The following is a 27,488-nucleotide window of genomic DNA, read 5'->3' as shown; positions in this document are numbered from 1 at the left end:
ATCTACCCCTTTTCTCTGCTGTCCTGTTCGCTATTCCATTGCCCATCTGGTCATAAGCCTTCCTCAAGGAGAAGTTGGGGGAGGGTGGAAGGCGTTGCAGCAACTCATCAGTATCCCAGTTCTTGACTGGAAAATGTGATACAAATGTTGGAGTTGCTTGTTCCTTACTCTGGGATCTGCTTGTCACTAATTTTGCATGCTTTGACACCTTACATTTTCCTTATTGGTTGCAGTTCCATGTTTCTTTAGATTTTATGGTGAATGTTGTGTTTTTCATGTGCCAGACTTCTTTCTAATTAATTTATTTATTACCTGCTAAAGCCAGTCTTTCCCAGCTCCCAGGTCTGTATTTCTTTAACTGACAGTGGTTGAGTTGTTTATCTGGGATGAGCAAGTTGTCTATAGTTTCCAGTGTCAGCCCATGCTCCTTTTGATTGCTGCGGTCTCATGCTGGTATTTCTCTATACTGCACCCTCTGTGTGTGTGTGTATATATGTATTTTCACATGTACGTATACGTGTATATATAGACACAAAGTGTCTGTATGTATATATTGAAAGATCTTCATACACAGTGTATAGACTGTGTGTATGTATAAAATTATTTGTGCCATAAAAAAATGAGATATAGGTACCTGGTCATTAGAAGAATTGCTATGACAGCTAAGCAAGCCAATACCTAGCTCCAGGTAGGCCAAGACAAGCCTCAGTCCTGAGGCCTTGCAAAGTCAGTACAACGTCTGTTCTACCAATGGCAGTGCTTCATCTACTTAGCTATGGGACTGTATGTGAAAGGAGGAAGAAACTAAAAAACTAAACTGGTAAAAAGGAGCATATTTACTATATGACTCTTCCTCCATTGTCTACTAATTATTAAATGCATGTAAATGTTTGATAATTTCACCTTTTGTTTATATCTGTGTCAACTTTGTGTTGATATACTACTTATTGGGATAGAAATTGGTGCACCTCATAAAGCTATAATCCTGTAACCCACTTCTTATTAATACGTGTCTCAGAATAAAAACACTGGGAGATACTCATTTAGATGTAGTTGCTTCAGTGAATTGCAACCTAGCCAAGAAGTAAACTCGAGTTTCTTTTACAAAGAGATCTCTCACTCCAGTTGATTTTCCTGAAAGTGAATGTGAGACCTGCCCACATTTTTGGATACTGAATATGTAGGTAGGTTTCAGTAACTTCCACAAGTAATTTACTCTTCATCTTTCTTGTAGATAAAATGTGTCAAGCGTGTGGGATAGAAATGCACTTCTCATATTTTGGTGCCCTTCTGGGGGCTGAAGAATAAAGGTAATTATTTTTTTTTTTCTAAATAGGGAGCAATTAGCGCCATAAAGGAGATAGCTATACAGCATTTGTAACCTAGCAAGTAATTCGGAAACTATTGCACATTTATTTCATCTTCTGACTTTAGGAAAGAGCAAATTGGCTGATACTATTTTCTTGTAGCCTCTTGTACCATGGAGTGGAACCTAATCACAGTAGAATGACTTTTTTTTTAATTGAAAGCTGATGAAAATGGATTCTGAAACTGTAAACAGATTCTTGATGTAGCATCTGACTTGTTCCTGTGACTATATAAGGCATCAGTGCTTGTTCCTGTCATTTCTTGAGAAGAAAATTAACTACGTGAGAACAAAGCCTAACAAGTAATGAACCTCCAAGGTCGGTTGAAGTCAATTGTAGCCTGACAACAAGCACAGCATTTAAGTCCCCTTTGTTCCTGTCCAGCCTTTTTAGGGGTAGCTTTATGAATCCCACCTTGAGTCTGGCTGTAGTATAAATACGTATGAGCGAGCTAGCCAAGAACTGCTTAACATTAGTACTTTGTTCTGACACCCATCTTCTGAATTTTGTCCGATTCCCTGCTACTGCCCAAAGACTTTTTGTCCTATCAGTACTCAATTCCACTTCCTAATTTGTCAAATGACTCCTCCAGCAGTGAAAAGGAACCCGCAAAGAGTCTGTACAATGAAAATTATTTATTGCTATCAGTTGAAAATTAGCCCACCCACAGATATGTAGAGGATGATAAAAATTAATTCTTCACTCATTGTTGAAAAGTCTGGCAGCACTAAACAGGGAGTTGTCAAAAATCATTAGAAAAACAACCTTATGTAAGACATTATAGTCCCAAACTCGTTGTCTGCTCCCCATCCTGCTTGGTAAATTCCACAGAGTTTGCTAACTGCCCGTTGATGTTGGCATTTCACTGGCCTTTTGCAATTGGCTATGGATTTGTGTATAATGCTCAGTGTCAGTACTAGCTCAGTGTATTTTTATGCTACCTTTGCTTTGCAGCACCTGTTTCCTCAGCTGCAGAAGCAAAACTGTGGAACTGTTTTGTGAGATGGATAAAAGAACTGCTCCCACGTAAAAATACTACGGCAATTATTTTTTTTTCCTTGTACTTTGATACAGTTCCAGCAATCTCGCTGACATTTGTTCTACTACTACTATGGGGGCAAAAAATCACAGTGGGGAAGAGAAGATGAGGAGAAGGTTTTGTAAAAAGCAAGAGCTGGGGCGGGTGACTGGGCTTGGGAATACTTGAATGTGGTAATAATGCACAGCTTACCTGAAGATATAGCTGCGATGTGGGACCGATTAGTTACTACATTCGACGTAGCAATGCGGAATTGCTCTAGCAGAATGCTCGAGGTGATTATCAGGTGACTGGAGACTGCTTTGGTTTGTCTTATTTGCCTTCTTTAACTACAAAACACTCAAGATTCTGAAGTCACTTTAGGCAGAAAACGTTGTTGAACTCATACGAGCAGAGTATCTTTGGTCAAGCCCGTTTGTATGTATGCCAGCTTTGTCCTGAGGCTACTAAATGTTGGAGAAAGGAGGGTCCAGCTATTTCTGGTCCCTTTTTTATGCTTTCTGTGTCTCGTTATCAGTCCATTGGAAAAACCCTTTCCTGTTCCAGAGCAGAGCTTTGTAGTTTTTTACATCTTTCTGAACCCATTACTGGCCAACAGTTGTGTCACTCTGACTAATGGCTTGGAAATAAGACCTGGTGTGGGAATTGCTCCAACCCCTGCCATGTTTGCTGCCATACCACAAAAGTATGGAAATAAGCAAGCTGTACTGCTGTAGTCTTTTTTCCCCTTCCAAAGATGTTCCTTTTGTTCGCAACAAATTTATATGCGTAATCTGTGATACCTGTACCATGTTTGGAAACTCCTGCTTTAAGTGGATGTTTTCTTGGCTTTTTTCTCCCTCCACCTAATCTACGTCTGTAGAATACTTGAACAATCCTATCCATGATCATTTTGTCTTAGTGACCAAATTGCACTTGTTGTTGATATATCCATTACCCCTCAGTATTTTATTTTGTAGCAGCTTCTTACCTGTTATAACGCTTCACAAACTCTTAAGGACATAAGGGAGCACCAAGCTGACAATGTCATTTTGAGAGAAGTATATAAATGTAATGGTGCAGTTAGGAGAGGTCAGTAATGCTGCAGAAGAAGCAGTCAGTTGGAAGGATACGTTGGTAGATTTGAGTATTAAAAACAGATTAGAAGGTGTTTACTTGAAAAAATTAATGTTGCAATTTTTTTCTACCCCACCCCTCCCCCCCCTTTTTTTTTTTAAAGGACTTTGGCTTCTACTACTTTATGTAGAATTATCCTCTTCTAAAGCTGGTATTTCAGGGAGTGAAGTCTGATGAGCCACACTGTTGGGTGGAATTTAACGCTTCTGCATGTGTTTGGACTGACTGAATGTAAGTCATTGGAAATACAGGATATTTGGATACTATTCATTTCTAGGGTTTACTAAAGCTTCTTAGCACACTGTGCTTTAAATAGAAAAGTTGTTGAAATAGCTCTCCTCAGACTGGAGTTTCTCCAGATTCTGTCTGCTCTAAAGATCCGTGCCAGGGTATTGGATTCCTGAAATCTTCTTCTGCATTGTGAGGAATAACCGTATTTTGACTCTGTCTCTGTGTTTTGATGTGATGTGATATCAGTCTTGATACTGCCCAGCTTTTGTGGTATACTGTCCGATGTTGCTACATGACTGAGCTACAGACCATGAATGTACATTTGTTGTAGGCACCTGTATTTGTACTTAACTTTCATTATGCTGTTGCAGCACAGCTCTCCTCGTGATGTATGTCTTGGCCCTCCACAAATATGAGCATTTCACATCAGCGCTGAAATGAAGTCATTTATCACTTTAAAAGACACACTTTTTGTACATTTTAATGCACATGTAAGTGATAAACATATTTCTTTTTGTATGAAACGGACAATACGTGCATTGGTCGGACATAACTTGGTCCACTTCTTTTTATGAGGTCTCAGAAAATACTGTTAGATGTTTTAAATACTGGCAAATTATTTGGAAAAGTTTGTGGATCCTCATGGTAAAAGGTACAACTGCAAGTCAGAACTCAAGGTAAAGGTAATTTCTAGTTCAGTTTTACATGAAGTTAATAAAGAGCCATCCCCTGTATTGCTGGTCTTTTTGTAAAATATTAATTATTTTTTTCTTCAGAGCAATATTATGTGATTATTTGTCTGGATCTCTGTTATGGGTGAAAATATGGATCAATCATACCAGGGATTGATTAGTTTACTATACTTCGGATACAAAAAATAATGGTAACTCTTTGGAATCATTTACAGTTACTGAACTTGTTGACAGTGACAGCTACTCAACGCTCTTTGCCTTACAATGTCTGATGGGGTTGGACTTAATATCTAAGCACTGTCTTGGCTCCTCAGCTGCTTTGCAGGTTGCCATGTAGAAGGAGGGTATGTGAAGGACATTGTGCCTTTTTCCAGAGACAGATCTACCAGCTGGACTTTGAACCTCTGAGTTCTAGAAAGCTAGAACAGAGTTCAGAAACTGAAAATTTTGGGTCTACAGGGTAGGGCAAAATAAAGATAAAGACCGAAAACAGATCTCCTCCCTGCCCACTGTATCCTTGCAGGAGGATTGTTCTCTCTTTGCTCTCAGTCCAGCAATTTTTCATGGCTGAGTTATGATGAACTCTTATCAGTCCTCTCTAAGATGTTAAGAAAAAAGCTTGAATTTCTCTCTTCCCAAGGGCCTGGATTTCAGCTCCCTGCTCTTTGCAGAAGTCCCCCAGTCACCACCCATATGGTGTAGGCTATTGCCTCGTCTTGACCTCCAGAAGCATCTTTCATCTGAAGATGCTCCCCTGCTTCTAAGGGTGTTCCAGCCTGCCACAGGTGATCTTTTCCCCTGATGTATCTGTTTAGCACACAGAACAAATAATGCCAAATAATATATAACCAAAAAGATTGGATGCACCCTTTGTCACAGTTTTGCAGATGCATCGTCAGGATGCATATATGTGAATGATGGAGGCTGCGGAAAGGAGTAGGTTATTGTTTCAGTCTTTAGTGAGATGTGGTGGGTAGGTGAGAGATCTCCCTGAAGAAAGTCTCACTACACCAGAGAAATGGGTTATAGTTTGTGCCCAGAGCTTCTATTTCTGTGGGCAGTGGAAAACCTTATGTAATATATTCCTCTCTACACTTACTCATCTCTTTCCCTGTTAGCACCGTTTCTAGCTGAGTGGGGTCTCTCTTTTGGTTACTGAACGCAATGCAAAAATACGAAGATGGCAATTCCAGATCATCCTTTTGTGGCCACTGTTTTGTATCTGCACTCTTTCCCTCTCTCATCCCAGTCAGTTTAATCCTGCTGAAGGAAACTCAGCCATACCACCCGAACACAGAAAAGCTTCAGGTCATGAAGTCATTCTGTTATAAAGCAAAACGTATATGAATACTTTTGTTTTGCAGATGTTTGAGAAGATTTTACTAAAGAAACTCTATGAAGCTGAAGTCCTTCTTTTGATTCAACTTATGGGAAAAAAGAAAAGTAACTGCTAAAAAGTAATATTAAAGGAAATGGAATGAAAGAAAGCTATGTTTACTGGGTGCAGTCATTTTCAGGGAGACCTGAACTAGTTCTCAGAGGACCAGATAAAGGTATATCAACACAGAGCTCTGCTCAAACTAAATAACCCCACTGAAAAACTTTGTGTGCTGAAATGTGTCTGTGTTTTCTAGGGGAACTATATGACTTAGTGTCTGTTCTAGTTCAGTAGCTTATTTATTCCTAGCGAAGGCATCTCTGCATGGTTCTGCATTGTGTTCTGAGTAACAACATGAGCATAAGGATGATGTATTTCGTAATATACAAAACAAATTTTAATGTGTGACCTTTGGGTTTGATTTTTTTATTATTTGGGCTTGTTAATTCATTGAGTCTTTAAGTATATTGAGCCAATTGGATTGTAAGAACCAGCTTTCTTTTCTTTTTGTGAAATGACTGCCAACAATAGCATTTTTATTTACTAATATTTATTTATTATCTCAAAAATGAGTGGATGATTTTAACATGTCTTAGAGCAGTCAAATAAGGAAGAGTTTTTCTTCATGTGTTATGTGCTTATGAAAGCTGACAGCTTTAGCATATTGTAGATTATGAATTATATATGTTATAAAATGGATATGCAATGAGCAGAAGCAATATTACAATTTTATTCACACTTCTTCAGGCTGCTTCCTCTACCTCTGTCTCTATTTGAAAGATCATCTCAAAATATAAGGTAAGAAAAAGCTTTTGGCCGTGTCCAATGAAGTATTAGTTAAGGAACATACCTGCCAACTGGGAATTAGACTAATTTTATCCAGGTATCTGAATGGCTGTTAGACTTGTTCTTTACTTGTATGGTACTTGCACTGGGCATTTTACAGACTATGCAAAAGAAATGGCCCAGTCCTTAGGAGCAAAAGATCTTATTTCAGACAGGAGTCAGTGAATGAGAGGAAAAGTGTATGTGTTGGGGGCAGGAAAGAGCAGGGAAAGGAAAGGTCAGGGTTACAACAATAATGACATTCAGGTTCATTTAAGCACATGTCTTGATTTTATTACTGCTTTATTTAAATGTAACACTGCCCCATTTTTTTCCTGACCAGCCTCTCCTTTACCCCAGTGACTTGTCTAATAAATGTAAAGCAAGTGAAGTGGAGATTTGATTAGTGAGGATTAGTATTTGTGAAGCTGGTGGAAGAAACACCACCTTTTTGGCAACTTGAAATTTGAGATAGAGCAGAGAAGGCAATACAGGACTGGCAGAGACTGTGAAATACATTGCATTTATTGGCTGAGAGGAGGACTGATACCAAGGGGCATTTAAAGCCATGACAATAGGCAATGGTGATACAGTGCATGCAGGACAAAATTTAAATGTAAGCAGTGATATATATGTATGTACGGGGTTTTTTGGATACAAAATTAAAAAAAGCTGAAGAGGCCTAAGTTTCAGAATGGTGTTAAGTTTAGTCCCTTTGAAACGTCTCTTCACTCCATTTATAATGCATTAAGTTGAACGCTGGAAAAAGTGAGGAAACCAAGCCCATTAGTTATATTACAGTAATTTAGGCTCACTTGTTCGTAAAAAGCTTGGGAAGAAGGCAGAAAGGAGGAGGCCGGAGGAGTGCTCGAATGAGAGCTGAGCCAAGCCGTGCTGTAGGAGTAACACCCTCTTCCTTATGATAGATGACCTGAATGTTGCTTTTATGTAACTTAGAGGTTGCTTGGAACTTCCTTTTGTAATAAACTGGTTTCAGATTTAAATTTTGCCAGCTCATAGTAGCTCCCTCTAGTGTCACATATTCTTAGCGTACAACATTGAATGACTTTTCTCTTAGCCTTTGAATGTTTTATTGGGCGGGGGGGGGGAAGAGACTCTTATTTAAAAAAATCCACCACTACCTGCCACTCCAAACTCAGCAAGTAACGGCTTGTTGGTCTTGCCAAAAATTCAGAGATACTTTTTAGTTGGCTTCTGAGATGAATGAAACTTCTGTTGCTCTGTTTAAAAAATGTGAAGTAGGCACATAATTTTTTTTTTTTAGAGGCTATTATACCTTTGTATTTCATCTCACCCACTTGCTGTACAAAGCATAAATCTTTAAGTTCTGCAAATGTGTTCAGTTCCCTCCTGCCATCAATGTGAGGGAAACATTCTCTTGTATAAAGGTATTGATCAAGTGTCTTAATGCATTTTGCAAAATCTTCCTCTCTCTTCTTGAATTGGAAACTGCTGCCACAGATAGCTATTTTATCTTTGCTCTTTTTTCTTTTAAAGTTCCTTCTCCATTGCCAATTTTCTATTGCTTTTGCAATGCTCAGAGAAGGTTACCTTCAGACAATGGTAATTCTTTCCCTCAAATCAGCAGCAACACAGCACTACTTTATTCAGACTCCAGAATAAAATTACGACGCATGAGAAGAGCAAGAGCACTTAGCCGAATTGATAAAATGGTTAAACCATAATTGAAACAGGTCTGGATCCCGTGATTGCCCGGAGGCTCCAGCCAGCCTACTGGTGATAGGGTTATTACCCTGTCGGTTTGGAAGTGTTAGCTCAGTTTCCAAATATACTGCAAGGATAGTTTGGGCTCACTGAATATGCTGCTAACCAAACTTATTCTTTATTTTTATTCCTTATAATTCACATGCTGTAATTATTTTATACCATTCAAGTCTTGCTCCGAGAATAGTTTTAGCAGTTTCCTTGTGGGGTTTTTCAGCTCTCTCATTACCACAGTGTTTCTATTCCTATTCTGTTCTCCCTGTGAGATAATAGAATAATGTTATCTCCTCCAGGGAAAGGGGGTATGAAGATTCTAGTGCCCGAAGTAGCTGACGTTAGGTGCCTAATTAGTTGCCTATAGTCTGATTTCTCAGAGCTTAGTGTTTTATAGCACTTCCTTTATTTCTTCAGAGACCAGCTCCTTTTAATACCCGTTGCAATTATTAACATGGTGCTCCAGCAAATCAGACCTCGCAATGTAAACACTTTAAAAGCAAGAGAAATCTAATAACTGATCATCTGGGAAAAGCTTAATTTAAATGGTAGCCCAATATCACGTGCCATTTTTGTTTGTTAAATATAGTTCAACAAAATTCTGATGATGTTTATTTTCTTTCTCTCTTTCTGTTTTTCTGCCATTTAATGTGTCATATAATAGCAATTACTTTTGATCACTAATTTAATGAGTTGAACCACACAGGAGGGATAAACCACAGGAGGGATGAACCACACAGGAGGCATAAAAGCCTTTTTATTTAAATATTTCAGCCTTCCAGTTGTTTGTCCTAAGGCTTTCTTGTAGAAACTTCTTGAGGTGCTTAGATGGTATATTAAGTCTATTGTTTTGTTTTGCAAATTTTACTGTGAGTTATCCTTACCCTTCAAAATTTAGGACATTTTAAACAATGCATCTTTAGTGTTTGTATCTGATTTATATTTGCAATTGCAGTTGTGAGGGCCTTAAAACTGTTTGCACTTACAAGGCATGTTGCATGACATCCAATATTAATATGTGTATATACAGGCTGTTTAAATTTAATCATGATAGTTGTTCATACCTCTAGGCAGGACATAATATAAACAACTTGAAATTATATGGGATGAACAGCTCTGTTTTCTTCTGGCCAAAAAGAGAGCATCTTGGGGATGGACCGTCATCTTGCTGATTAGTAGCTGGCCATGTGTAGGCTTCGTCGACACATTTCAGAGAATGGGTGGTTTAATGAAGGATGGAATTGGGGAATAATTCATTCCGTGCCATGAGGTTAACCACAAGCCTCTCAGAAATCACAGCGCTTGCTGCTCCAGCAGATGTGCTGGAACTCTGTGCTGTGACTGGAGGTTTTTCAAGCACTCTGTTCCCCCCCCCCCCCTTCTCTTATTGTAAAGCACGCACCCATCCTGCTGCCAAAACTTTTAATAAAAAATAGATTTGCGTTTGCAGTTTCCAGAATCTTTATCAACCTTCCAGCCAAAGTCAGAGTAATAAACCCAGAGAACATCTAAGCGTGTGCTTTGCAGATGATTGATTTTTTGCACTTGGGATGTCTTTCAGGCAGTGGCTCCCACTGATATTTTTACATGGTATGCTGCAGGGGACTCCTGAAAGCCCCTTCCCACCTAGTTGCACAAAACAATTGGGATCGTTTTTTGACTTTGAAGTGAGTAATTTCTCTGTAGAGAATTAGTTTTCTTTTTCTGGAGAAAGTACTTTGTCATTAAGTTTTGGATGAATACTCTGTCTCTTTATTTATGGATTTCAGAATTTATGTTAGATATCACAAAGTACCTTAAAATCCATTAAAAGAAAGCCTTTCAGGAAACTATCCTTGTGAAAAATCTGTTCAAATATATTAAAGAAAAATCTATTTTTATTTCTCCTCTTTCCACACAAGACAGGGTGGATATCACATTCAGCTGTCAAGCATATTATGTCTAATATAGGTTATGTAAGGAAAAAAAGAACACCCCAAAACCTAAACCCATTGACTTAACATAAATTGAAGTTTAATGTGATTTAGTTTATCAAATGTAGACTTTTCTGTGAATACTGTAAAGGTGTGGAGTGAGTACAATCTAACTTTAAAATGCTATCCAGCTGTTTATTATTGCCCCTCATCTGGGACTTAGAATCTTGTCACTTGAGATGTTGGAATTGCATGTGTAAACATTCCTTATTTGCTTCAGTGCAGAGTAAAATGGGTTAATTTATCAGCTTTATCACCTGTCGGTTTAAACTACTCTGCCTCACTTTTCACTGTAACTCAGGGTCCATTACCATCCCAAGGAGGAGGCTGATAACATGCAGCTAAGGGTGGTAATGAGGAGCTGGAAGTCAGGAATTTATAAAGCTAGGGCCTCAAGTATACATTTGTCCATGTCCTTGATCTGATTAAGCTAAAACCTGTTCCTAATTGAAGCAAACCTGATATTAAACCAAAAGAAGTATTTGTGCTTTTACACATCTAGTTTAAAGCAGTGCATTTTCTTTGTGTGGGTAAGGCACTTGCAATCTCAATGAGCCTTATTTTCAAGTTACATTTCTTGTATATTTGTTGTCCCTTAGAAGAAAATATTTTCAGTTGGGAAATTGTGGGACATGGTTTAATGGGCATGGTGGTGTTGGGTTGATGGTTGGACTTAATGGTATTACAGGTCTTTTCCAACCTTAGTGATTCTGTGAAATGAACATGTTCTTCAGTCTTTCTTTCTGCAGGACTCATATATACCTATGGGCTGCTGATGTGCAGGGAGCATTTTTGTGGGAATCCGTATTAATAAACAGGCAGAAGGTCATTGACATTTAGGGCAATTCCTGGAGAAAGATCTTGACCTCAGGAAGTGCTGAGCTTCTCCAGATCTTCCTTCAATCAGTATGTATTGACAATATGAGATGGGTTTTGGGATAGTACCTTTGCATGTCAGCTATATAAGATACTGCCTGCTGCCTCTTTCAGCTGCGACAGTCCCAGTTGACTTGCTTAGGGGCCTCCTCTAACCCTAATGAAACAATTAAATTTACACATAGTTATATTATGCTATGTAATATATGTAGATGACCCTAGATATGCATAGATAATAGTGTAACGTTTCGGTGAATGGAGAGGGACGCTGCTTCAGTAAAAGGTCATGCAAAATATTTATGGAAATTTAGAACCGTAGTCAGAAAGGTTTGAGGTATCAGTATGTTTCCTAGTTGTTTAAGGGAAAAGGTGCTGTGGCTAATCAAAACCTTAAGAAGATAATTTGATATTGCAGCACTGAAAAATGTGTCATTTGAGGCTAAGAAAGCTGCATTTTGTCCTTAATATCTTGGAGGTGCTCTAGCTTCAGTATATTTCTGCATTCCTTTTATATTTGTTGTCAGTGACATATGTATGATGTACAAAAGTTTCAGTCTCTTAGTATGCAAAATTGGGACTTAAAGTTGTCCCAATTCTTAAGTTGCAGAGATACTAACACCTCTAACTATTAGATATCTTATTATATGTCTTTCCTCAAGCATTCAAGTTTGAAAGTGCTGTGCTAAGCTTTCATTATATACTTTATAATCTTTTTTGAATTTGCCAAATTGAGATGGCATGATTTTAACCTTTTTACCAAAAACGTTTATTCTTAAATTGAGATGATCTTAACTTCTCTGCAAGAAGGAGCACAGATAGAGCAGATACTATGCTCCTGTAATACTCTTCACCAGTGTATTTGCACACATTCTGGGATTAATCTAGACATAGTAAAGGTGGATGTTTCTGCCATTTCTCTAAAAGTGTTTATGTCCATAGGAGAAGAGTTTTACCTTGACTCTAAGTAAGGCAACTTTTTAATTTGATGCTTTTATTTACCTTTTCAAATTACTGTTTTAATAAAAGAATTTACTGTCATCTTTGACCTGATCCTGTTTTCACTTTTATTTGTGTAAATTAGGAATAACTTGGTAAATTAATTCACAAGCCTTGATAGGTGTGCAGTTGTGTAACACCATGTGAGGTCAGATTGAGACTCCTGACTCCACCGTGAGTAAATGGTTCCATATACATCAGGTGGACACAGGCTAGGATTGAGAAACATGCGGACCGAAGCTCGGAGACACAGAAGAACAAAACAAGATAATTTTATGGTAAAGCAGGAGGAATTCCCAAGCCTATTTTGTTGACCTAACCATAATATTAAAATCATTGTCGTCAAACTAAGGTTAATATCATCGAGCTAAGGTCAATAGAGTTGTGCTAAGAGATAGCAGCTGTTTGAGTGACATAATAAGCACTCAAGAATGTCAGTAAAATAACCTTAGATCTGCCTGCTCAAACAGTTCAGAAGTGGGCTGCCACAGAACGTACAGCCAAGTCAGCCTCCTCTGTACCTTTGATTATTTAAGTTTCCCATTCTTCTTTTATTACAGTGTGAAGTCTTTCCTCTTCCAGACATAGCACCAAAAGCAGTGCACCCCATCAACATTTACTGTCAGCTATATTCACTGTTCTGTTACCATCTAAACCATTCCAAAATTCTGAGACTGGTACATGCTGAGGTTCTGCTACTGGGTCATCTGGAAAAAATAAAGTAAATGAAATATACTTTCATATCGCTCCTATATGTCTTCCCCAGCTGTTTTCCAGAGTGCTCCTTCTGCAAAAGATCCATGTAGGAGCACTTTCTGTGTATTGGTTCTGTAGTCACGGACAGATGTGTGCAGTATAATTTCAAAAACATCTTTTTACAAACAATGCAATTTTTTTTGCCATTTGTAGATCACTGTTGCTTTTCCAAAAGGGTGGATGAGGCAAAGTGTTTTTGCATGTAGATGCTTATCTTGGGTTTTAAGTGTTCTGTTCACCTATAGCAATGCTCACCACTGAAAATCAGTTCTTTTTCTCAAAGTATTTCGAGGCAAGCTCTCAGAACTATACATTTTCAAATCTAGGTCAATCTGGCCAAAAGCTTTTAATATTACAGAATATTGAATATTCTCACTGAAGGAGGAAAATCCCCTTTGGCATTGATACTAGGCAAGTGAGAAAGGGGGTTCTCTAAAAAAAAGTAAATTTACTTTTGTCATCTTCTATTTTCTTGTATTAGAGAACCATGAAGAGTGTGTGTGTGTGGACTTTCCTCATGGAGTGAGGACTAGGGAAATCCCATCATCCTAGATCTGGAAGAGACTTTCATAGCTCAGAGATGCAAGAATTGCCAAAGCATCACTGTTTGTGCGGGTGTAATGTGGACAGTCTCTGATCTTGAGAGGGCCCCTTGGCAAAACTACAGTGTACAGGAACTCACTTTGACTAGCTGTGCCACTGATGGTATTTCCTTTTGTTCACACAGTCAGGAAAATAGTCTTCTGATAAGGCTAAAGGTAGGAGTTCCTTATTCAGGTTCTAAAGCATGTGAGTAGTAGCTTCAGCTTCAAGTCCCATTGTCTCGGTTGTCTTCCTTCTTCATTTCTTTATAATAAAAAATAAGTATTTCTTATGTATTGTATAGTTTCTGAATTCTGAGTGTCTCTAAAACCTTAGAGACAATTCTTGTACAAATTAAAAGGGGATTCAAAACAGCCTCTTGTTTAAATAAACAAACCTCAGGATTTGGGCTTCCTTAGGACTTCTTCCAAAGGGATTCTAGCTTTAGAAGTGGAGGAGAGCACCAAATGTTTTATGCAATTACTTCACTCCACAAGAGTCCCTCTATCTCTATTCCAGCACTTTAACAGTGGTTAGAATCACTGAATTTGATTTCAGTGCAGTGAAGAAAGAGTATTAAATTTGTACAGGTAGAAGTGAAATTTTATCTTGGTGAAATACACCATTTTGTGCCAAATTAAAAACATATGGAGGAGCTTGTATGTCTGACACTTTGCTTTTTCCTTGTCCCTGAAACAGAATACTACAAGAAAAGTAAATGGAGTTGGAACTCATGGAGAGTTTGAATTTTCTCTGATTGAACTCAACAGGATTAATGCTGTAGTCTTTTGAGCGGAAGAGTAATCAATCCATTCTCCTTAAGACAATAAATCAAGAGAATAAATCAGGCATTTATATTGTGTCTGAATAAATAGATTACATCCAACACTAGTTTTTCCTTTATGAATTTTATTTCTGTTTTGATTTTGTCAGGAGGCAAAGAGAATAGTAACCTGAACTTATTTTTCTAAATAAAAACCCTCACACTTTTTTTTCTATGATTGTGTAAGTTTCTAAGGGTAAATTGATCTTAGAAACAGTTTGTGCTGCCTTCATCATTTCTGGGGTGGACTTTACAGGATTGTTTTCTGGTTGGCATGAAGTCTCCTTAACCAAAGAATGAGATGTACTCTAAAGCAAATTCTTAATTTTGGATTTTAAAAGCAAAATGGTCATGTGGACTGACTTCTATTTGCAAAGTGGTACACCCATTTCAGAAGGCTATCAGTGGGGCACTAAACATATATCCAGTTTGGAAAAAAACTTTGTCCTCCTGTCTTTGCCTTTTGTCCTCAGATGAACTGGGTTTGTTTATGCTCCATTTTCTTTCTCTGCCCTGTTCTATTAATACCTATTTTTACTCTCCAATTTCTTCTTTCCAATTCAAGCACAGTTATGAACATACGTGTAAAGAGCATGTAGTAAAACTAGATCAATCCCAACTGTAGTATGTTGTTGTTGTATGTGCATTCTGAATACTTCAATATTTAAACTTAATTAAGCGTATTTTGGACATTCTAAAAAAGTGTTTTCACACATTTTTTTGTCTGTTACCTTTTCTGGGAGGAAGATGATAATCTTGGGTTCTCTGTTGGCACTTTATCCAGTACAATGCACTCTTAGAGCCATATTCTGTATTTTTAATGTGGTAGTAATCCTGAATTCTTGGATGGCTACTATAGTAAACTTTATGGGTAGTAGTGAAAATAGCAAAAATAATAATGAAAAGAGCAACATAAGTTCTTATGTCTGAGAACTGTAAACTTGCCAAAAAAAAAAATAGGTCAATGCTCTTCTGGTTTACAGTGCCATTCAGTTGGAGTTGTAACATATTTTGGGCTAAGAGTATGAGCATAATTGGCTGTAGCAGCTAATCTGTTGGGCAGTTACATATTGCACAGCTCGTATTCAGTTGCATTCCAGCATGTGATTGCTGGTCTGTAAAATATCACTGAGTGGTATGATTGTCTGTAACAGTTGAAAATTTGGCTTCAGCTTCCTCAGTTTCTTTTCTGCATTTTCTGTTTATTACACCAGCCTCTGTTTTAGTTCTAGATGGAGAACAACGTTAAAAATACAACTGCTCTTCCTAGGTACTTACAGGGGTTTTCACCTATAATGATAAATGAAGTAGGCTTTACTTCTTTTTATTCCTGCTAGCATGATGCAAAAAAATGAAGGGTAGTTGGTACGTCTTGGCATGGTTTTTATACTCGAGTCCTCAGTCTGTGTTACGGAGGATGTTCATGTTGTCCAGACTGTCTGTGTGCGCAGTAGAAAGAGGGAGGAGTCCAATACTGATGTTAAGAGCTCATCTCTCTCCGTGTTTTATGAAAAGCAGCCTAGCTTCGTATGTTAGGCCCTGAATTAAATAACTGAAGTCTGACTGCATGAGTATGTATCCCACTTCTGTGCAATGCCTGAAGGCTAGGGAACTGCCTTTATTACCTCTCCTACTGGCAGTGCTACAGGAGAAGGAAAAAATCCAACTAATTTTTAATCATCTAATGTGTCCCTTTTGGACACAGAATTATTTGAGAGCCATACAGTGTGTACCCTTTATTGAAGAGTAGATTTAAATTTTAAACTACACCTATAGTTGCTGTGTGTGCACAGCCTAACAGTTCTCCTCCTCACCCCCTATTAGTAAAGTGAATTTCTGCCGTTTTCCTCTTCGTTCCTGTTTGAACTAAGGCAGAGTTTGTGCCACTTACTCAGTCGATAATATCCTTCTCACACATCAGGCAACTGCCACAACTTGAATTTCTTCTTCATCTCAAGCTCTCTTCTTACGCAGAGTGGATGGTAACAGCACAGTGCTCAGTGTACTGCTGTGGCAGCAGACTTCGGCATTGGTGGAGCTGAAGGATTGTAAGGCAAGGAAGTAATTTTTAAAAGTTCTCACTAATGTAGTCGAGGCCCTGAGTTTGGAGGAATGATGGAATAAACTGCAAAACTTCTGCTTCAGGCACTGTGGCAGATGATTTTCTAATAAATAATATTGTTCTGAATGTTACTGAGCACATTCATGTTCCCTCCCCCTTAAAAAAGTTGATTTCTTTGTACCTTAATTTTGCAGCTCTTGAATGGGGGGGTGTGCTTTTCTGTTCCTTCTCCCACTTATTATGTCAGTGTGTCTTTTACTACATGGCTGAGAACAGCTTTTATTTTTCTCATTTTTAGCTTCACTTTCTAGTTTTTACAGTTAAGTGCATTTTTTATGTTGTAGGTCACCTGTCACACTTCACCAGGGCAGTATCTGTACACTGGAAGTAATTCAGCCTCTCTCTGTTTAATTTCATGCTAATGTCTGGAAGATGTTATCTAGGTTAGCCAGGCTGAGGAACGCTGTGTCCTTTCCTCATTTTCTTTAACTTCTTGGCTTTTGGCTATCTCACCACCCCTTGGCGTATTATCTTGGTCTCCGTTTTACAGATATCTATCTGAAGTGTGAACTGGCCAGATGAATTGTTGCCCATTGTAAATTGCTCAGTTATAAATTTATATGCTACACTGAATACCGCTTGCAACGTTGGGTCCTTAGAGGACCCGCTACTATTTCTTGCCGGAGATACTGTAAATGGGGCAATGAGAAATTCCTTCACATCACTGTTGAAAGTCCTGGCCAATTATTTGTTGTTTCCCAAGTTACTTTTAAGCTCAGTTCCCCAGAGGAGGTAAGTCATGTAATGGATTTCCTTTGCTGCACTATCTTTGCCATACTTTATTATATTTGATTGTTTATGATGTACATATATGTATGTTTTACTTAGGAGAAAGAGTTTGGAAGCATGGTGTATGTATATCTATTCAATAACATATTTTCAGTGTATATCAAATGTGAATGGAAAAAGGGCAGCACAACAAAGCGTGCATGTCATGGGTGTCACCTGCAGATGCTGAATCTGTCCATAAGAAGAGGTTCCTAAGAAAGTTTTATTAATGAATATTGCATCATTACTCTTTTATAGTTACAGCTGCTCAGGGTAAAGGAAACTCCCAGATCTCTCATACATTTGTTGAAATATAGTGTGATTTGTTGGTATATAAATTTATACTTCTTATTTCTCAACTGATTTAATTTTTTTTTTGTGCCATGGTCCACTGGGGTCATGTGAAACAAAAGTAAAATGCCTGTTCTGATGTAATGGTCAAGTGATATGTAGAAGGATAGTAATATTTAAATCAAATTCTCTCCCTGCTCCTTGCCAGGAGTAACTGGTTCAAAGCAGAATGGAAGTGATGAGCAATGCTTGCTTAATGGACTTACCTCTTGAGAAGGTGGTGGTGTTACGCAGATCCTGCTTGCTAATTTCCTGGGAGGAGTTAAGTCTTAGATCACAGACGAGTAATGTCATTAAATGCTTTGGGAAATTCTTTCTTTCTCTTATGCTACATTGGTTTGGGGTTATTAAGGAAAGGAGGAAGCAGGAGATTGCTCCATGTAGAGGACAAAAGGCAAACAGGAGAATAATTTCTACATAAAATACAGAATAAGGTGTACAGACTTTGGACCAAACTACAGCGATCATTCCATGCAGTTTGTCTCCCGCAGGCTTAAGTGCATGCTGCACGGCCTGAATCTTAAGCTTGAAAGGGGTTTAGATGCAGATATTTGCTGGTAGGCAGGCATCCTCTGACTCCTGAGTTGTGTCTTTCTGGGTACTTGTTTAAATAAAAGCTGCCACTTAATGTGTTACATCATTGTTTTATTCATTTGCTGTCTGTTGAAGAAAGAAGAAAAAATAGACTACAGGTCAAATTGTGATCTCTGAGGTATACCTGCTTTGAGTAGCATCCAACTCTGTCAAAGCATTTTCTTATATAAAGCCCTGTACAATATGAATAATGATCTAGTGAACTGGCTCTGAGGTGGAATAATTTCTATTTACCTTACCCATTGAAAAGTTAGCCACATATCCCTTCCTTTTGGTAAGTGTTTCCGTAGGGAAGTTCATTCCACTCATTTTGGATACTTGTTTTAGGATGTGATGAATCTGAAGTGTGGAAACTGGAGACTTGGTCAAAGCAAACCCATTTTGCTGTTGATCTCATTTCTATTTATATCTCTTGTGACTCAGATCTGTCTGAGTGTTTCGGAGGGAACAAGATTGAGTCTTACGTAAGGAAGTGCATCTCTCTCTTAAAAAGCCTGGTACTTAATTTTCTTTGGTAAACAATTGTAAAGAGCTAGTGAAATAAAGAGACGGTGTTTTGGTGGATATTAACTTTTAACGAGCTTATAGAATAGAGCTTTTCATAAATGGGATTCCTTAGCTCTACATAGATAATGAAAATATGAATGTAGTGAACTTGCTATATATACTAGTAGATGATTTCCAAACACTTAAAATGAATAGATTTAAAATTTATTATGCTAAGAAATTGCTTGGAATGTGAAGATCTTGGATAGTAACTACATTTCATGCTAAATAGACATCATGTGGTTATGTTGAAATATAAAGGCTCAATTTGGGTCTTCCTGGGCTGGGGCAATGGGAACTATCCTGGCATTGGGAGACTATAGGTAAGCACACACAATCAAGCAGCGTATCAAGATGGTAATTCTTCCTTCCAAGTATCAGGCAGTAGCAGTACATCAGTTATTTTTCATAGGTAACAGGTAAGCGTAATTTGGGGTATTTTCCTCTCTAGTATTTTTGGGTGAGGTTTTTGCAAATGGCACAATTCATTATGATATAAGTAAGTACTATTAATTTACGCAAGAACTGCTAATTTTAGGTAAACTTAGCATCCTTTGTAGTCCTTACCTGTTCTTACAACACTCTCTTAGAAAACAGGATCAGATTTAAAAAAATGAAACAGTAGAATACAAATTTTGTTACAAGAATTGTGCTCCATAAACAATGATTATCTCCGAACACGTATACTTCACACATCTGAGTAATAGAGATACACTTTAAAAAAAAAAAAATCCTAATTTAAAGTAATGGTAACCATGAAGCTTCAGCCAGAGAGGGTCAACAACTGCTTCGTACTGATAGTAACCAAATACAAACCCAGCACAAATACTAAACTTCTGAAGTCTTCATAAAATAAAATCAGCTGAGGTTTCAAGTTTAAAAAGTTTAATGGATTCCAGCTATGCCAAGGAATCGGGCAAATTCTGAGGATGTCTTTGAAATCAGAAGTATAAGTTCTTCTTAGAATTACCCTTATATGAATGTCTAACTTTATTGGTAGTAGTAAAACTTAACCAGTTAAAATTTTCAGAATAGGAAACACACCTGGTCTCACTAACATCCTACCTTGGCTTGTAAAATTTTAAGGTGATTGTTTAGAAACATCAATCATCATCCTTCATGAGCCTTGCCACGTTGTATTTGAACCAGAGAATGTTCCTGAATATTGGTAGTTTTTTCTTATTTTAATAAGAAAGATGAAATAAAGGAGAGATTTGACAAAATACAGAGCAGTTGGAGGATGGTAAGACACCCCTTTAGCCCATCAGATCCAGCCCTATGACAGGAGAGGCATATGATGCCCTTTGGGAAAGCCCTGCAGATGATTTAAAGCACTTCTGTTGTCCTGCCTCTGGTCACTGCAGTGAGCAGTGTGTGCCTGATGGTCCCGGTCCTGCTGTGGTCCTCTGTCCGTGCCCTGAGGGCAGACTGGGACAAGACCTTGCCGTGTGCTCCTCTTGCCTTGGATGAAGACCGCGTTGTACGGTCAGAGCAGAGGCGGGGGTGCGTGCCAGCGAGTCATGTAGTCTGGGTGAAGGAGGGACAGGGGCTGAGGAGCAGGCTGCAGGCTCTGAGAGGTTTTGCCCCTGGGGAGGTGATGCAGCCAGTAACCCGCACTTCCCCAGCACTAGCCTGTTCTCAAATCCTGTAGCCTCATTTCCAGCCAAATGTGTTCATGGCCTGCCTGTATTTGCTTTTACATCAACCTTGATCTGTGGCTTCAGCAGTTCTCTGCCCTTGTTGATATTTACTCTGTGATGGTATTCATATGTAATGCTGTCTCAGCCTTTTTTGGAAGAGGCCAGACAAACTAAGTTCTTTTTATCCCAGCATTAAGATCCCTGTTTTCTTGATAGTCCTGGTAGCCCTGGCCTGTACCTTTCATGTCACATTTGAGTTTCCTCAAACACAGTGGAGGTACTGCTGTGTTGCCTTTTAACTTTGGTGTTAAGAATTGGAACACAGTCAGACATATTGACTGAACATAAAGGACTACCTACCTGATTATCCAAGAACTTGAGGTTTATGGATGAAAGAGTGAGGGTATTTTATTCATCATTGTCTAGGTGATTATGAAAACGAATTAATTTTTCTTCTCTGATACATGGATGCATAGTGAAACCACCTCTTGGATCTCAACTTTTCTAATTAAGTACCTCTCAAATCAAAATTGTGGATCAGGAGTTTGACTTGGAAATGAATGACAAACTGATTTTTTGCACCTTTAATTTTAGAAAGAATTATTGACAACACTGAGTTTATTTGTTTTTTTATTTCATACATTTGAACATATATATGTCTAATTATATGCGTACATACGTATGCAAACAGATACGTATTATTCTTTCCAATGGAGGCAGCAACATTACATCAAAAAATATGTTGTGGAGGCTGATAGCAAATTAAGACAATGTGAGAGCCGTCAAAAGCAGATAAAATGGTGTGACTGCTGATTTTTGCATTGTGGGCTCAAGATGATTTAACTGCTAATGGCTTTCAGAGAACAGCTATACATTTTTAGTGTAATGCACTGATTTAAAAGAGCACAACCTGTTTTAGATGGTGGGAAATCTTGGAAAACAAGGTCTGCATTGGGGAAAGAAAAGTCAGAGATTGCTTACAGTATTTTAAGAACTACAAAAGACTATTGTCTTGGAATGGTTTAGGAAATCCAGTTACAGGTAGATATGATAGAATGGGTTAGCAATTAGGAAATGAAAATTAAATGAAGGGTGTGTAGGGAGCTGAAGATACTATGTCAAGGTAAGGAATAAGACTAGGACACAAAAAGAAATCCTGTGCAAGATGGATGCTTGGAGTGGGAGTTATATTCTGGAGGGAAGATAAGAGTGACATTGCCTTGGTAAAGAACTTAAAAAGAGACGAGGACTGAGAAGCATGAAAAGAGACTGGAATTTGGATAAACAGATGGAAAATGTAGAACCAGGGTGGAGAAAGAGAAGCAAACAACCCAACTTCCTTCTTTGGTCCCTGACATGTGTATATATATTTATTGCTCACTCAGTAAAGACTGCAGTTTTTGAGGTAAAACAATTGCCATGCTGGAATATCAATTTCCAGAAGGCAGTCTCCCTGGGAGTAACACTACAATCCAAAACCTTTCTCATATGCTGGGACTGAACTGTGTTGCGTGAATTGACCCCTTTCTCAAGAACGGTGTTCTCAATACTTATCCCAGAGTACAGCTTGACTAGCTTCTAGTTAAATGGTGAATAGGATAAGTGATTATTTTACCAGAACTTCAATTTAATATCTCATAGATATGCTGAACAGGTTGAAAGAACTGTCTTTCCACTTTACGTTGTTGGAAAGTCTTTATAGCAGATATTAAAAATGTATATGAATTTATTGCTTTACTCCCAAACAACTGCTTTTCTGTGTAGGCTAGCTTCTTCAGAATGAGGAAAAAATGGTGTCCTCTACTCACTCAGAAATGCTGAGTAGCTTAAATCAGAGAAGATGAGTAAAGCAACTAAATGAAGGTATTAGAAGGTCCACTCCTGCTTCTCAGGGAGAGCTTGATTGCTGAGTTCAACACACGCTTCTGCATCTTCAATGTGCTCAGAAATGAAAAAGATAATACTGTTAATCAGCAGGCAGAAGGAAAAACCCATTTTAACAGATTGAGCTGTGAGACAGATTGGAGACGTGGAAGCTCTGTTATGTCTCCCTGAGGCTCTTTTCCCCAAATCTCCTATTTGGAGTACAGTCCCATTACTGCGTATGCCATCAAGACCAAGACTTTTGTTGGGTAACCTTTCTGCTTAGTCTGTATAGACTGTGAAGATCACCCTAGCCTTGTCCTGTACTATGCCTCAAGTATGGGGAAAAACCGCCCCTATTTATGTTTATCTCAATCTTGACCTTTGCTTGAGTGTGAAAAGGGAAGAGGAATGAGACTTGCTTATTATTTTTACTGCCAACTTTGTTCAGATTCTGTTTATTTTTGCTTGAATATCTCAGGCAAAGGCTGGTGTTCTGGCTCTGCATTTACACTCTGGTTCCATGATGTGTGTAAGACAGTGCATGACCTTTTTCTTAGCAGAATGAAAGATAAATATAGCCTGATAATAGAAGAAACCCACTGCTACAAGGAGCCTCATCAACATGATCATCATCGGCTTTTGTGTTTAATGAGGGAGCTTGTTCAGTTGCACATAGTCAATCTGAAAACAACGAAGGCATAACTGCTATGAGCTCAACTATTAAAAAAATTAAAATCCTCCTCGTTTCATTTGTTGAAAAACAAGGAGAAGGGATAGACATACGGCCACCCACTTGGTTGTGCAAATTGTAAGAAGTGAAAATAACTTGTGACAGAATTGCCTGAAGGTTTCGTTTAGCCCGTCACACATGGCCTCAATAACACTGTGAAACAGTTTCTTTTACCCCCTCCAACCTACCGAACCCCTTCTGCTATGAAATCTGCAAAGCGTTTTTCAAATTAAGTGTGCACTGTTTTCCTTTTAAGTTTCAGGAGCAAGTGGCTGAGAAAGACATGCTGAGAGATGGGAAACAATCTGCATCGGCAACAAAGGGAGATGCCTGCTGCTTTGCAAGCAACACAGAAAATATGCCAGCCATGCGGAGCGCTCTGTGGCAGTCATTCCAGAGTTGACTGATGTTTATTTGTGCTGTGCACTAGCCTTTCTCAGACCGTTATGGGGAGGAGGGTGGATTTAAGAGTCCTTGGAAAACTGTTGCAGTATAGGTCATATTTTATTACCACGTTGTCTAGGATTTGGAACTGATGTTTGCCTCTTAAGCCTAGGTAATGAGCTTTCTGGAAGTGCTGTGCCTTACTTCCCCGTGCAAGTGCAGGTGAATGGGTACGTGTTTGGTGCAGCTCTTACAGCTGGGGATTTGACTGCTCAACACACCATTATAAAAATGTCATTCTGTCATAGTGGAAGAAATTAAATAGGGCCATTTGTACATTCTGATGACGAACTGATAGTGTCAGAAATAGTCTTGGCAGCCATTTTAATTTATGATAGAGGAGCGGCTTTTGCATCCTAAGTAAGCACGGATCAGTTAACCAAGTCAAGCAGTCAGCCGGTAAAACCGTCCGACAGAACAAGAAATGAATACAAGGAATGAATCATAAAAACAGTAGGGTTGTCATAACTGGATCATTCAAGGAAGACAATGCATGAGCTTTGTGGAAGAGAAGAGTATGAGCTTCATGTTTCTTGTGGAGACATGAGGTATTTGAAAGAAGACAGTGGGTAGTTCAATATATGTCTATAGCCTAGATTGATAGGAAGGCACAGGGGAAAGTCCAGTAGTTGCTTCTGTTTTGCTGCTGGATACATTCTTCTAAACTTCTTCTGTGTATGGGTTCATATAAATGTACTTAGGCTTGAAAGAGTTTTGACTACAGCTGGTCTTATACAGTATTACGTAGGAGCCGCTTCCTGATCCGTACACAGGTTCAGTCATCCTCTGCATGTACCGATACATCCCTCTGCAGGGTTTACCTGTATTAAATTGCTCAAGGCAGCCAGGGGGCCGGAGCAGGTGTCGGCCAAGGGGGAGCCAGGATTGTGCCAGCAGGCCCCTGACAATGGGTGTTTTCTGGCTACTCCACAACACTCACAGTGGGAAGCAGCGGGTGCTGCGGCCCTCGGGACTGCTGTGCTGGCTGCTGCAGTGCTGCATTGCCATCAGCCCCCAGGCCAGGGAATGAGGGGGCTTGTTCCCTCCGACCCCCCCAGCCTGTTGCTGGGAATGTTTCCTAGGTTGAGGATCTTGGTTTATAGTGAGCTAATGAGCAGGTAGCATTCCAGGGGTGTAGCATATTAATAGTTTGAGAAAGAGCTATAAACTCTCTCTTCCAGCCAGGAAGAGATTAAACATGTAAATGACGTAACCTAATTCCAAAAAAAGGACAATTTTGCAGAACATATTCTAGCCACGCTTTTCTTTTCTAGCCTTGCTTTTGCCTTTCTCAACACTGATTAACAACCAAGCAGTGAGAGAAGGGATGACATTTCTAAATGGGTGTCAAAAAGAAAGCAGTGTGATGATTTAGATGTTTTCACTGATATTTAACCTTTCTACTGTGAAATAGCTGAGGCTTACGTAGTCATAAATAAGACACAACTATCGGCTTTTACCATTGCAATCAAAATATTTTGTCACCTAGATGATAACGTTTGGGGCTTTATGGATGGATGAAAGGTACTCCTGAAAAGCTTCAGTACTTCTGCAGTGGCTGAAGTGAATGTGTGTCATGGCTGTGTAGATCTGCAAGTGATAGTGACAAATACGGAAAGTCCAGTGCACGGTCCTTCAGCTTCTCTGTGAGCATCCTCTGTTAGACAGAAAAAATCCAGCTCCTTTGAATTGCACACAATATGGTTTTTGATAATTGAGTCAAACAGAAAATAAGGTGGTACAGTACAGATGCAGGAATTAACATGCAAATATAGTTGTGGAAAATAGCCAAGGCTAGTTACTATCCTCCTTTTTTTGTCCCTGAATCTTTGTTATTTATCACCTGCCTGCGCTGAAATGAGTATTGAAAAGATTTTTAGAAAAACAGAACAATAGAAAGAAGCAGCTTAGTAAGTTACATAGGACTCGAGGAAACAATCAAACTTCATAGCTGGCTGACAGAAAACCAGAAATCAGCATAGACTTAAAATACACAAGAAAATTAGATTGTTTCATTCTTTTGGGCTTTGATACACTGCACCAATACAAATGGTTTTATGTAATCACCAGTTTAAAAAGAGCTGGCAAGACAGTAAATATAATGCTAGAATTTTATACCAGATCCTTTTGTATTTTCTCTATTGATATAGCTCAGAGTTGTCAATCCTATACAGTATTAAAAAAAAAAAAGTAGTTTTGTCCCAGGAGTCAGAGGGCTGGCTTAAAATTGGATTATTTTTCTTACTAATTTGTTTCTGTGGTCTTCCCTAGTGTGATTTAACACTTTTAGTTGGCAATCACATTATATTTTTAAGTTTTCATCTGCAATTAGGAAGGTTGGAGTTTTAATTACTTTTTTCATAGTAAGAACAGGTAATAATTTGACATCAGAAGTTGATATTAAAAAGATAAGCAAATAAATGAAGCAGAGGTTTATAGTAATTTGAGGTTGTCATCTTGAAACTTGGTATAATTAAAAATAGTTATAAGTTAAAATTAAGAATAGGTTTCAAAAAAAGGGTTTCAAAATAGTGGTACATAAACTTAATTTAAATATCTTCAATTCTCCAACATGTTCTGTCATATTACGTGGCTGGGTCTGTCTGCTCAAGATGTTTCTTGACAGTTTCCGGGGAACTACAGGCCTGTCAGCCTGACCTCGGTGCCGGGGAAAGTTATGGAGAGGCTCATCTTGAGGGCGCTCACGGGACACGTGCAGGATAACCAAGGGATCAGGCCCAGCCAGCACGGGTTCATGAAAGGCAGGTCCTGCTTGACCGACCTGATCTCCTTCTATGACCAGGTGACCCGCCGAGTGGATGAGGGGAAGGCTGTGGATGTTGTCTACCTGGACTTCAGCAAAGCCGTTGACACTGTTCCCCACAGTATTCTCCTGGAGAAGCTGGCGGCCCGTGGTTTAGACAGGTACACTCTTCGCTGGGTAAAAAACTGGCTGGATGGCCGAGCCCAGAGAGTTGTGGTGAATGGGGTGAAATCCAGCTGGCGGCCGGTCACAAGCGGAGTCCCCCAGGGCTCAGTTTTGGGACCGGTCTTGTTTAATGTCTTTATTGATGATCTGGATGAGGGGATAGAGTGCTCCCTCAGCAAGTTTGCAGACGACACCAAGTTGGGAGGGAGTGTTGATCTGCTTGAGGGTAGGAAGGCTCTGCAGAGGGATCTGGACAGGCTGGATCGATGGGCTGAGGCCAACTGGATGAAGTTCAATAAGGCCAAGTGCCGGGTTCTACACTTTGGCCACAACAACCCCAGGCAACGCTACAGGCTTGGGGATGAGTGGCTGGAAAGCTCCCCTGCAGAAAAGAACCTGGGGGTGTTGATTGACAGCCGGCTGAAGATGAGCCAGCAGTGTGCCCAGGTGGCCAAGAAGGCCAACGGCATCCTGGCCTGGATCAGAAATGGTGTGGCCAGCAGGAGTAGGGAGGTGATCATGCCCCTGTACCCGGCTCTGGTGAGGCTGCACCTCGAATACTGTGTTCAGTTTTGAGTCCCTCACTCCAAGAAGGACATTGAGGTGCTGGAGCGTGTCCAGAGAAGGGCGACGAAGCTGGTGAGGGGTCTGGAGCACAAGTCTGATGAGGAGCGGCTGAGGGAGCTGGGGTTGTTTAGCCTGGAGAAGAGGAGGCTGAGGGGAGACCTTATCGCTCTCTACAACTACCTGAAAGGGGGTTGTGGTGAGGTGGGTGTTGGTCTCTTCTCCCAAGTGACGAGTGACAGGACAAGAGGAAATGGCCTCAAGTTGCGCCAGGGGAGGTTCAGGCTGGATATTAGGAAAAAGTTCTTTACCGAGAGAGTAGTGAAACATTGGAAGAGGCTGCCCAGGGAGGTGGTAGAGTCACCCTCCCTGGAGGTATTCAAGGAGCGTGTGGATGTGGCATTGTGGGATGTGGCTTGATGGGCATGGTGCTGTGTGGTGTTGGGTGGGTTGGTTTTTGGTGTGTTGTGGTTTGTTTTTTTGTGGTTTTTTTTGGTTTTGTTTGTGGGGTTTTGGTTTTTTTTTTTAGGTTGGACTTGA

This window comes from Gavia stellata, chromosome 19 (assembly GCF_030936135.1).
Source record: "Gavia stellata isolate bGavSte3 chromosome 19, bGavSte3.hap2, whole genome shotgun sequence".
NCBI lineage: Eukaryota > Metazoa > Chordata > Aves > Gaviiformes > Gaviidae > Gavia > Gavia stellata.
This window is presented reverse-complemented; position numbering follows the sequence as displayed.